This window comes from Aristolochia californica, unplaced genomic scaffold, assembly GCF_029961685.1.
Source record: "Aristolochia californica isolate CCGP_79_NKW_82.1479 unplaced genomic scaffold, dmAriCali1.0.hap1 SCAF_1, whole genome shotgun sequence".
In the NCBI taxonomy this organism is placed as follows: Eukaryota; Viridiplantae; Streptophyta; class Magnoliopsida; order Piperales; family Aristolochiaceae; genus Aristolochia; species Aristolochia californica.
The window spans coordinates 43611044-43624280 of NW_027181770.1; the positions used below are offsets into that span (position 1 = coordinate 43611044).

Consider the following 13237-nt stretch of genomic DNA (forward strand, 5'->3'; position numbering starts at 1 on the left):
GCCAGTTACGAGTTGAAACCGGGTGTGATCCAACTCCTCCCTACATTCTATGGGTTGGAGAAGGAGGACCCATATTACCACATCAAGGAATTCTTAGATATTTGTGTAACTTTCAAATTCTAGAATTACTCAGATGACTCTATCCGGTTAAGACTTTTTCCATTTTCACTTAAGGATAAGGCCAAGTCTTGGCTTAATTCCTTGGAGGTGGGCAGCATTACTTCATGGGACACATTAGTCACAAAATTTGTGTCCAAGTACTTTCCCATTTATAGAACTACAGCCCTCAGGAGAGAAATCTCCAAGTTTATGCAGCAGGAGGGTGAACACTTTTATGAGGCTAGGGAGAAATGGAAGGATTTGATCCGTAGGTGTCCGCATCGTGGGTTTGAGAAATGGCATTTAGTGCAATACTTTTATCAAGGTCTTACACCCCAGGTTAGATCCATGGTAGATGCAACGAGTGGTGGGAGTTTGATGGGTAAGAGTGCTAGTGAGGCATGGGACTTCTTTGAAACGTTGAGTGATCAATCTCAGCAATGGGGTTCGTCATTTAATGTTGATTGGAGATCCCACGAAGCCAAAAGAGGGGTCTCTACGAGGTTAGTGAAACACCCATGCTCATGGCCAAGATTGAGGGGTTGACTAGAAAAATTGATGCCCTTATGGTGTCCAAGAGTTCACCTGCTCCTAACCCATCTACTGTCTGTGCAATATGCTCTGGTTCATCTCATCCCACACAAATGTGTCCATCTAGTTCATCCTACCCAGAGCTCATTGAGGACTTGAATGCAGTCCAGAATTTTCATAGACCAAACCGAAACGATCCTTTTTTAGAAACATATAATTCGGGTTGGGCTAGGCACCCAAATTTCTCATGGTCCAAGGGCCCACAGGTTGGGGGTCCTCCAGGGTTTACTCAACCCCAACCTCCGCGCCCACACTTCACTCAACAACCATTGATTCCACAAAAACCTTCACTTGAGGATACACTTCAATTATTCATGCAAAATACACAGTCCTCCATTGCTAAACTCGAAATGCAAGTGAGTCAGTTGGCCAGCCACATGAGTGAACAAGCACAAAATAGACTCCCGAGTCAAACCATTCCTAACCCCAAAAGCACACATGAGAGTGGGTTGAATTTCAAACCCCACCATGAGCAAGCCAAAGCCATAACCACCCTTAGGAGTGGTCGTAAGTTGAACAATGGGGTAGGGACCACTAAGTCTAAGGAGTCAAAGGATGACAATGGGGACACATCATTGGGTGAAGAACCTCCAAGTTCTCCACCAACAGCCAAGCAGATCCCTAACCAAGTCCCACTAGCTCCTAATCTGTAGTGGTTATCGGGCCCACCTAGGAAAGGAAATAGCATGCATGAAACGTTGGAACTGTTTAGTAAGGTTCACATTAACATTTCACTTCTTGATGCTATTAGGCAAGTCCCTGCCTATGCCCGATTTTTGGAAGACCTTTGTACACAAAAGAGAAAACAACATGTTAACAAAAAGGTCTTTCTTACTGAGAATGTAAGCTCAATTCTGAAGCACAACACTCCTCCTAAAGTTAAAGATCCTGGATGTCCCACAATTTCATGTGTCATTGGTGAACATACCATCCAGAGAGCTCTTCTTGACTTAGGGGCAAGTGTGAATTTGCTTCATTTCTTTGTGTACTGGCAATTAGGTTTGGGGGAATTGAAGCCTACTCCCATCACACTTCAACTAGCTGACCGTTCTGTCAAGATACCACGAGGAATAGTTGAAGATGTTTTGATAAAAGTGGACAAATTTCTGTTCCCGGTTGATTTCATTGTTCTTGATATAGAACCAATAGTCAATGTGACCAACCAAATTCCTGTCATCCTAGGACATCCCTTCTTAGCCACATATAATGCTATCATTCATTGTAAAAGTGGTGAGTTGGAGTTGTCTTTTGAAAATTTTAAGGTCTCATTGAATGTAATGTCGGGCACCACCCACTTGAGTCTGATGATCTGAGTCCTGCATTTAAGATAGAAACTGTTATGCTTGATGATGAATCCACTCTTGAATCTTTTGAGTCTTGCATAACATCTTTAGACATGGACTATTTTGATGAGGAAACATATTTTCGAGAGGTTGATTCTTTACTTAATTCTGTACCTCTGTTGGAGGAAGCTTATGAGGTTATCACAACTGATCATCCACAGGATCTTCCTCTTGACTTGGACAAACCTCTTGAAACTTCCAAGCTAGATCTTAAACGACTTCCTCCCGCGTTGAAGTATTCGTTCATGGGGCCCATGAACTCATTACCAGTCATTATTTCCTCTAATTTGATTACTGAGCAGGAGGAATAATTGACTGAAGTTTTACAACCACACAGAGAGGCATTGGGGTGGACTCTTGATACCTTAAAAGGGATTAGCCCCTCCATATGCATGCATCGTATTCATTTGGAGGAGGGGACTAAAGCCTCACGTGAGATGCAACGTAGGTTAAATCCCCATATGCTGGAGGTTGTGAGAGAAGAAGTCATCAGGTTGCTTGTGACAGGAATTATTTACCCTATTTCCGATAACACCTAGGTGAGTCCAATTCAAGTTGTCCCTAAGAAAGGGGGGATAACGATAATGAAAAATGAGAGTGGTCAATTGATTCCCACAAGAACCACCAAGTGGCGTGTCTGCATTGACTATAGAAAACTTAATTTCGCCACTAGGAAGGATCACTTCCCACTACCTTTCATTGATCAGGTACTAGAGCGATTGGCTGGCCACAATTTTTATTGCTTCTTAGATGGATACTCCGGCTACAATCAAATTCCCATTGCTCCAGAAGACCAGGAAAAGACCACATTCACGTGTCCATTTGGCACCTATGCTTACAGACGCATGCCTTTTGGTTTATGCAATGCGTCCGCCACTTTCCAACGGTGCATGATGAGTATCTTTTCTGACATGATTGGTGAATTTTTAGAGGTCTTTATGGATGACTTTTCTGTGTTTGGCTCTAGTTTTGATACATGTCTGCACAATCTTTCACTCATATTGTCCCGTTGCATTAAGTCCAATTTAGTCTTGAATTGGGACAAATGCCACTTCATGGTGAAAGAAGGAATTATTTTAGGACATGTAGTGTCTAAGCGGGGTGTAGAAGTGGACAAAGCCAAGGTTGACCTAATTGCCAATCTGCCACCACCTACTTCTGTGAAGGGGGTGCGTTCTTTCCTTGGCCATGCTGGGTTCTATAGGCGTTTCATTAAAGACTTTAGCAAAAATTTTCGTCCTTTGATGAATTTACTTGCTCAAGATGTTGCTTTTGCCTTTGATGATGCCTGTATTCATGCTTTTGAGACACTGAAGAAATGTTTGTCCACTGCACGCATTGTCCAACCCCCTATTTGGTCTTTGCCTTTTGAATTGATGTGTGATGCCTCTGACTATGCATTGGGGGCTGTTTTGGGGCAAAAGACGGATAAAATGCCCTGTGTCATTCAGTATGCTAGCCGCACTCTTCATGATGCTCAATTGAATTACACTACCACTGAGAAGGAGTTGCTAGCTGTTGTGTTTGCCTTGAACAAATTCAGATCATATCTGTTAGGGTCAAAGGTTATAGTGTTCACTGATCATTCTGCTTTGAAGTACTTATTATCCATCGAGGACACTAAACCTCACTTGATTAGATGGATCTTGCAATTGCAAGAATTTGACCTTGAGATTTGAGATAAGAAGGGTCGTGAGAATGTTGTTGCTGATCATCTATCTAGGATCTGTGTAGTACCTCAAGAAGGATTCCTTCCTTTAAATAATTCCTTCCCTGATGAACAACTTCTCCAAGTATCCCAGTTGCCTTGGTTTGCTGACATAGTCAACTATCTTGTAACTCATAAGATTCCTGATAATTGGAGTAAACAAGATCGGTTGAAATTCTTTTCCCAAGTCAAACATTTTTTTTGGGATGACCCTTATTTGTTCAAGGTGTGTTCCGACCAAGTCATTAGGCGTTGTGTACATGAGCAAGACTTTGCCAACATTCTTGAATTTTGTCATTCCCACGCATGTGGTGGACATTTTGGTGCTAGAAAGACCGCGTCTAAAGTCTTGCAATGTGGTTTCCATTGGCCTTCATTATTTAGAGATGCCCATGAGTTTTGTCAGCTGTGTGATAAATGCCAGCGAACTGGTTGTTTGTCTAGGAAGAATAATGCCTCTTAACCCCATTCTTATTGTTGAATTGTTTGATGTGTGGGGTATTGATTTCATGGGTCCTTTTCCTATCTTGTTCGGCTATCAATACATCCTTGTTGCTGTTGAATATGTCTCTAAATGGATTGAAGCTATATCATGTAAGACAAACGATCACAAAGTGGTGGTAAAGTTTTTAAAAGAAAATATCTTTAATCGGTTTGGTACCCCGAGAGCGATCATCAGTGATGGGGGATCTCATTTTTGTAACATAGCATTTGAGACCTTATTGAAGAAATATTCCATCACTCATCGGGTGTCCACTCCGTACCACCCGCAAACTTGTGGTCAAGTGGAAATCTCTAATAGGGAGATCAAACGGATTTTGGAGAAGTCGGTTCGCTTTGATAGGAAAGATTGGTCCACTCGATTGGATGATGCTTTATGGGCCTATAGAACCGCTTATAAGACTCCTATTGGGATGTCTCCATTTTGCCTAGTGTTCGGCAAAACATGTCATCTACCTGTTGAGCTTGAGCATAGAGCTTATTGGGCCATTAAGGCATTGGATTTTGATTTAACTCAAGCAGGTGAGGAGAGAAAGTTGCAATTGAATGAGTTGGAGGAGATACGTCATGATGCTTATGAGAATGCCAAACTGTATCAGGAGCGAACAAAGCTTTTACATGATAAATCTATTTTTCGCAAGTTTTTTACTGTTGGGCAGAATGTTTTACTTGATAACTCACGATTGCATTTGTTTACAAGGAAGCTAAGATTAAGGTGGTCTGGTCCATTTGAAGTTACACAGGTGTTTCCTCATGGCGCTATTGAGATCCGCAATCATGGAGACGGGTCGGTCTTCAAAGTTAACAGTCAGAGGCTCAAACCGTATCTTGAGAATGTCCCCACACCGGAGGAGGTGATGGTGATTTTCTTGGAGGAACCTGTCATTTCATCTTGAATACGTCAGAGTCTTGCTTACGACTATAAACTTAGCACATTGTGGGCAATCCCCACGTTTCTATCCCTTTGTACATTACAGTTTTATTTATTTATTTTATTTTTATTTTTTTATTATTCATTCTCACTTGCCGGCTGAGAGCATAAATGGTTCCGGTAGTCGATGACCAGGCTTTTGGTCCCTAGTTTGAGAGGTCTATGCTCAAACAACCGTTCTGGGATTCACTAGTTCGATCTTGAAGTATTGAATAAAAACCTTATGGTGAGTAACTTAAAGACTTGTGTTCAGCGCATGATTCCTACTGCCTTCAGTGGCCAGTCACACGGAAATTTCTTTAGAGTTTGATGTGGGATAGCGGTTTCATCTACGGATGATTACCTACGGGTATGACTTATACGAGTAAACCTTCTTTGAGGGAGACTATGTATCATTCCTGGGGGTCTTTATTGATTGGTATTATTGTTGATGACCAAACACATATGGTCCCTCCTATGGATTTAGGAGCCCTGAGGAAGCTTAACCCTCACCCTGTTGTAGTATAACTAGCTAAGCTGTTATTCCTTTTTTGTAGTCGTTCTAGTGTTTTAACTTTTCCCCATTGAGGACAATGTCAGGTTTAGGTTTGGAGGGGGGGGGGGGGGGGGGGGGGGGGGGCCCAGGGGTGGAGAACGACTCTTTTATGTCTTAGCAATAATTTTCTTTTGATTTCTATTCGTGGTTTTCAAATTACTCCTCTTAGTATGTGGTTAACATTAGTAGAGTTAAAATAAGTTGCGCAAATGTGTTTCAAAATTTTTTGTAAATTTGTGTAGAATATGCCTATTAGAAATCTGATATCATTTGTTGTGATTCATGAGAATTCAGTGGGATAACTTACTATTGCATTAGACTTGGAACTTAGTTTCAAAAGAGAACATGTCAATCTAGTGTTGATCTATGTTAGTCTGAATAGTCTTGTATGCCTATTTGAACTCAATCCTTTTTATACCTCATTGAAATTCCTTGTTGTAATGTATGAATGCAAATGGAAATGCTCTTGCTTGCAAAAGACAGATAACTTCAGAAACAGCTTGGGCAAACCCAGGGGCATGCATTGGAATAGTCGGTTACTTAAAAATAAGTGCATGTGCAGTGAAGACGAATACAAAATGGTGGTAATACCAAAAGTATTCAGTGGAAAAAAATTACGCTGGTAATAGCAAAAGTGATAGCGTAAAATGGTTTTAAATCTGGAAGCAATGAGTTTCCTTAACTTCGATGATGAATTGTAATTTGAAAGAAGTTGCAGGTCAAGATTAAAATTGGTATATTTCTTTTGAGAGATTGTTAGACAACAGGCTTACTCTACTATTTTCTCTTAATTGTGATGTGACCAGGATTTTATTGTTATTTGTTGCTTCTTTGTTCTATTGAAGTAATAGTTTATGGGTCACATTGGTTTAGGTGGAGTAACAATGAGTGTATTTGGATTGATAATAGGCTATATTTTACACAGGTTTTCAAATTGCGCAAGATCTCATATGATTTTCAGATATTTTATGATACTAAGTGTTAGTCATATGCTAATGAGGAGTAAATTTTCTTTAGTTTTTCTTTTTATATTATTGATTTAGATGAATTTTGAGGGTAAATTCCATGCAAACCCTCACAAGACATAACTCGTCCACTACTACAGAGTAGGGGTTTAACGGCTTGTTGCATGCGCTAAATGCAATCGTGCTCCCTACGAAAGTGGCATTTTGTTTTCCTATGCTTAATTTTGGTTCGATTGTTGTTTTGCTAGGGACTAGCAAAGATTTAGGTTTGGGGGTGTGATAGATGCCATATTCTGACATGAAAACTAAGTTAATTATAATAGAATAACCTTTATAATTGTGTTATAGGTGGTTATTTAACGCTTTTCAAATGAAATGAGCATTTATTGAATTTGGCATTAATCACTGTCGATATTGCATATTTTTCTCTCCTGAATTATATTTCACTGTTTTTAAGGTTTATTTCTTCCTAAAATGATTTTTATAGATTTAATTATGGAATTTTAGGAGAATTTTGGTGGAGAAGGAGATATTTACCAAAATGCCCTCAGTGAAATGGAGATGATTTTTAGGTCAAATCATTTTAAAATAAATAAGATGGTATTAAAGGAAAGGGAGAGCTTCGAATGAGAGGAGGAGCGTCAAGAGAAAACAGAGACCAAAACAGAGGACCTTGGACCGGAAACAGGGGAAGACCCGAGAGGCCGGGCCGCTGTCTTTCACCGCGCCACCGTAGTCCACTACCGTGCACCACCGTCCAGCAACCGAGAACAAACCCGAGGAGAGCTCGAGAGAGTCTCCGTCGAGGTGAGTTCGACAGTCGTCGCTTGCTAGGCCGAGAAGTGATCCGAGAGAGCTTCTCCGGTGCCACTTCCACTTTCTGACTATCCTCCGGCGTCTATTACATATTTTCGACCATTCCGGGAGCTATTCCGACTCCGACCGAGACTCGAGAGAGCCGGTTAGAGAACGTCAGCTCTATTTCATTCTTCGTCAGATGTTACCTCCGTCCGTTGACTTTTATCCATCGTCGCAGGCGTCGTCTCTACCTTCGGCGAGAAATTTTGAGAAATTGAAGCACCCGTGAGAACGAGTTGCTGCCCGAGCGAGAGGAAGAAGAAGGGGTGTAATTCATAATTTTTGAATTTCAATTTTTATATAGTTTGAACTTAGGTTTTGAATGTTTATTGAATTTGATTTGATAATTAATTTTTATTGAATATTTGTTTTCAGGATATTTGATTAAATTAGCTAATTAAGGGAGGATTATAATTGAGGTTGGATTTTGGTATTTTCATCCGATTTCTGTCTTTCACTCTATGCGCCCGAGAGGGGCTAGACGCAAGGATTGAGAAATCGGATCCGTGGTTACGTGGTGCTCGAGAAAGGCACGAATCACCGTAAAATCCAGAGTTGACGTTTCCGGTTGTGCAAGTAGTAAACCAGATGATTGCTTGATAATTTAGGATATAATTAGTGTTTAGTTAATATTTATTCAACATATTTGGTTAGGCTAGTTGACTGAAGAATACACAAAATTCAGTCCTCCCTATGGATATGACCCTCGCTTCCCGCTAAATTACATGAACGATAAGTACACTTGCGAGGTATTAAAGCCGATGTAACTAAATTCTACATCAGACTCCCATTCCTTAAGTCATTTCTTAGGGTAATATAGCCTGTTATGCATAATAAATCACTTTACAATCATCTATGATCGTCGGGTCAGCTTTTTGTAGATAGGCAAAATAATGGCTTGTTTGACTCGGGTAAATATCCCAATGCACGTTCACTTGAGAATTTAATGAGTGTTTGTTATTCTCTTCAAAAGCTTTGGATCCATAGGTGATTTGCATTTTTAATATGTTTAAACATGCATATCCATTTTTAAAGCAAATGTGGAGGAAATCTCTTTCTTATAAAATTCCAAATTGTTAGGGTTGAACTACTGGAATTTCCCAAACATGGAAAACAAAACTTTTGTGTTCATTTGTGGTGTGTGAATAAATTTTCTTTACTTAAATTTGATATTGTATTAAATTTTTTTCGTACATGAACTCTAAAATATTCCTTTTGTTGTGATCTATTTGCCTTTTCGGTTTACGGGATGAAGGTTGAGCGAAAACTCAAAGTTTTGATTTAAGAAAAAAGAGTACATCTAAAATGGAAATTAACAATGCAAAAATGTAGAGAGAGATAATTCCAAAGAGTTTCTATAATTTTTATGGATTCTAAGCTCTTTTTAGTTTTTATATATCAGGTTTTACAATCGTCGGGAAAAAGGGGGAGGCAGGGATTTTTAGCTGAGTCATGTCTCCCAATCCACAAGTCCTTTCTTAGGGTAATATAGCCCATTACGCATGATAAATCACATTACAATCATCTATGATCGTTGGGCCAGCTTTTTGTAGATGGGCAAAATAATGGCTTGTTTGACTCGGGTAAATATCCCACCGCACGTTCACATGAGAGCGTTTGTTATTCTCTTCAAAAGCTTTGGATCCATAGGTGATTTGCATCTTTAACATGTTTAAAACATTCATATCCATTTTTAAAGCATGTGTGGAGGAAATGTCTTTCTTATTAAATTCCAAGCTGTTAGGGTTGAACTAGTGGAATTTCCCAAACTTGCACAACAAAACTTTTGTGTTCATTTGTGGTGTGTCAATAAATTTTCCTTACTTACATTTGTTATTGTTGTAAATTTTTTCCGTACATGAACTCTAAAATTTTCATTTTGTTGTGATCTATTTGCCTTTTTGGTTTACGGGATGAAGGGAGAGTGAAAACTCAAAGTTTTGATTTAAGAAAAAAGAGTACAACTAAAATGGAAATGCACAATGCACAATTGTAGAGAGAGATAATTCCGAAGAGTTTCTGTAATTTTTAGGGATTCTAAGCTCTTTTTAGTTTTTATATATCAGGTTTTGCAACCGTTGGGAAAAAGGGAGAGGCGGGGTAGATTTAACTGAGTGTTGACTCCCAATCCTTAAGTCATTTCTTAGGGTAATGTAGCCCGTTACGCATGATAAATCACTTTACAATCATCTGTTATTGTTGGGTTATCTTTTTGTAGATGGGGAAAATAATGGCTTGTTTGATTCAGGTAAATATCCCACCGCTCGTTCACTTGAGAATTTAATGAGCGTTTGTTATTGTCTTCAAAAGCTTTGGATCCATAGGTGATTTGCATCTTTAACATGTTTCAGGCATGCAAATCCATTTTTAAAGCATGTGTGGAGGAAATCTCTTTCTTACAAAAATCCAAACTGTTAGGGTTGAACTAGGGGAATTTCCCAAACTTGGACAACAAAACATTTGAAGTCATTTGTGGTGTGTGAATAAATTTTCTTTACTTACATTTGTTATTGTTTTAATTTTTTTCCATACATGAACTCTGAAATTTTCATTTAGTTGTGATCTATTTGCCTTTTTGGTTTTCGGGATGAAGGGAGAGGGAAAACTCAAAGTTTTCATATAAGAAAATAGAGTACATCTAAAATGGAAATGCATAATGCACAAATGTAGAGAGAGATAATTTCAAAGAGTTTCTGTAGTTTTTAGGGATTGTAAGTTCTTTTTAGTTTTTATATATCATGTTTTGCAATCGTCAGGAAAAAGGAGAAGGCAGGGATTTTTAACTGAGTGTTGACTCCCATTCCATAAGTCATTTCTTAGGGTAATATAGCCAGTTATGCATGATAAATCACTTTACAAACATCTATGATCGTTGGGTCAACTTTTTGTAGATGGGCAAAATAATGGCTTGTTTGACTCGGGTCAATATCCCACCGCACGTTCACTTGAGAATTTAATGAGCGTTTGTTATTCTCTTCAAAACCATTGGATCCAAAGGTGATTTGCATCTTTAACATGTTTGAAGCATGCATATCCATTTTTAATACATGTGTGGAGGAAATATCTTTCTTATAAAAATCAAAACTGTTAGGGTTGAACTAGTGGAATTTCCCAAACTTGGACAACAAAACTTTTGTGTTCATTTGTGGTGTGTCAATAAATTTTATTTACTTACATTTGTTATTGTTTTAAATTTTTTCCAAACATGAACTCTAAAATTTTCATTTTGTTGTGATCTATTTGCTTTTTTGGTTTACAGGATGAAGAGAGAGCAAAAACTCAAAGTTTTGATTTAAGAAAAATGAGTACATCTAAAATGGAAATGCACAAAGAAAAAATTTAGAGACAGATATTTCCATAGTGTTTCTAAAATTTTTAGGGATTCTAACCTCTTTTTAGTTTTTATTTATCAGGTTTTGCAATCGTCGCGAAAAAGGGAGAGGCGGGGTAGTTTTAACTGAGTGTTGACTCCCAATCCATATGTCATTTCTTAGTGTAATATAGCTTGTTCCGCATGATAAATCACTTGACAATCATCTGTTATCGTTGGGTAACTTTTTGTAGATGGGCAAAATAATGGCTTGTTAGATTCGGCTAAATATCCCACCGCTCGTTCACTTGAGAATTTAATGTGCGTTTCTTATTGTCTTCAAAAGCTTTGGATCCATAGGTGATTTGCATATTTAACATGTTTCAAGCATGCATATCCATTTTTAAAGCATGTGTGGAGGAAATCTCTTTCTTTTAAAAATCCAAACTTTTAGGGTTGAACTAGTAGAACTTCCCAAACTTGGACAACAAAACATTTGAAATTATTTCTGGTGTGTGAATAAATTTTCTTTACTTACATTTGTTATTGTTTTAAATTTTTTCCATACATGAACTCTGAAATTTTCATTTAGTTGTGATCTATTTGCCATTTTGGTTTTCGGGAAGAAGGGAGAGCAAAAACTGAAAGTTTTAATTGAAGAAAAAAGAGTACACCTAAAATGGAAATGCATAATACACAAATGTAGAGAGAGATAATTCAAAAGAGTTTCTGTAATTTTTAGGGATTGAAAGTTCTTTTTAGTTTTTATATATCAGGTTTTGCAATCGTTAGGAAAAAGGGGCGGGGCAGGGATTTTTAACTAAGTGTTGACACTCATTCCATAAGTCATTTCTTAGGGTTATATAGCCCGTTACGCATGATAAATCACTTTACAATCATCTATGATCGTTCAGTCAGCTTTTGTGTATGGGCAAAATAATGGCTTGTTTGACTCGGGTAAATATCCCACCGCACGTTCACTTGAGAATTTAATGAGCGTTTGTTATTCTCTTGAAAAGCTTTGGATCCAAAGGTAATTTTCATATTTAACATGCAAATCCATTTTTTAAGCATGTGTGGAGGAAATCTCTTTCTTATAAAATTCCAAGCAGTTAGGGTTCAACTAGTGGAATTTCCCAAATTTGGACAACAAAACTTTTGTGTTCATTTGCGATGTGTGAATAAATTTTCTTCACTTACAATTGTTATTGTTTTAAATTTTTTCCGTACATGAACTCTAAAATTTTCATTTTGTTGTGATCTATTTGCCTTTTTGGTTTTTGGGAAGAAGGGAGAGCGAAAACTCAAAGTTTTAATTTAATAAAAAAGAGTACATCTAAAATGGAAATTCATAATACACAAATGTAGAGAGATATAATTTCAAAGAGTTTTGGTAATTTTTAGGGATTATAAGCTCTTTTTAGTTTTTATGTTTATGGTTTTGCAATCGTCGGGAAAAAGGGGGAGAGAGGGATTTTCAACTGAGTGTTGACTCCCATTCCTTAAGTCATTTCTTAGTGTAATATAGCCCGTTATGCATGATAAATCACTTTACAATCATCTATGATCGTCGGGTCAGCTTTTTGTAGATGGGCAAAATAATGGCTTGTTTGATTCGGGTAAATATCCCACCACTCGTTCACTTGAGAATTTAATGAGCGTTTAATATTGTCTTCAAAAGCTTTGGATCCATAGGTGATTTGCATCTTTAACATGTATCAAACATGCATATCCATTTTTAAAGCATGTGTGGAGGAAATCTCTTTCTTATAAAAATCTAAACTGTTAGGGTTGAACTAGTGGAATTTCCAAAACTTTTACAACAAAACATTTGAAATCATTTGTGGTGTGTGAATAAATTTTCTTTACTTACATTTTTTATTTTTTTAAATTTTTTCCATACATGAACTCTGAAATTTTCATTTAGTTGTGATGTATTTGCCTTTTTGGTTTTCGAGATGAAGGGAGAGCGAAAACTCAAAGTTTTAATATAAGAAAAAAGAGTACATCTAAATTGGAAATGCATAATGCACAAATGTAGAGAGTGATAATTCCAAAGAGTTTCTGTAATATTTAGGGATTCTAAGCTCTTTTTAGTTTTTATATATCTGGTTTTACGATCGTCAGGAAAAAGAGGGAGGCAAGGATTTTTAACTGAGAGTTGACTCCCATTCCATAAGTCATTTCTTAGGGTAATATGGCCCGTTACGCAGGATAAATCACTTTACAAACATCTATGATCGTTAGGTCAGCTTTTAGTGGATGAGCAAAATAATGGCTTTTTTGACTCGGGTAAATATCCCACCGCACGTTCACTTGAGAATTTAATGAGCGTTTGTTATTCTCTTCAAAAGCTTTGGATCCATAGGTGATTTGCATCTTTAACATGTTTCAAA

The 13237-nt window shown here is 37.7% G+C and overlaps 1 non-coding gene across 1 annotated transcript; it reads right to left on the minus strand.

Moving 5' to 3' along the window:
* Window positions 1-282: 282 nt before the first annotated feature.
* LOC137965290 (small nucleolar RNA R71) lies at window positions 283-389 on the minus strand. The gene has a single exon (XR_011116048.1). It is a non-coding gene; the product is annotated as a small nucleolar RNA R71 (small nucleolar RNA).
* Window positions 390-13237: the final 12848 nt, after the last annotated feature.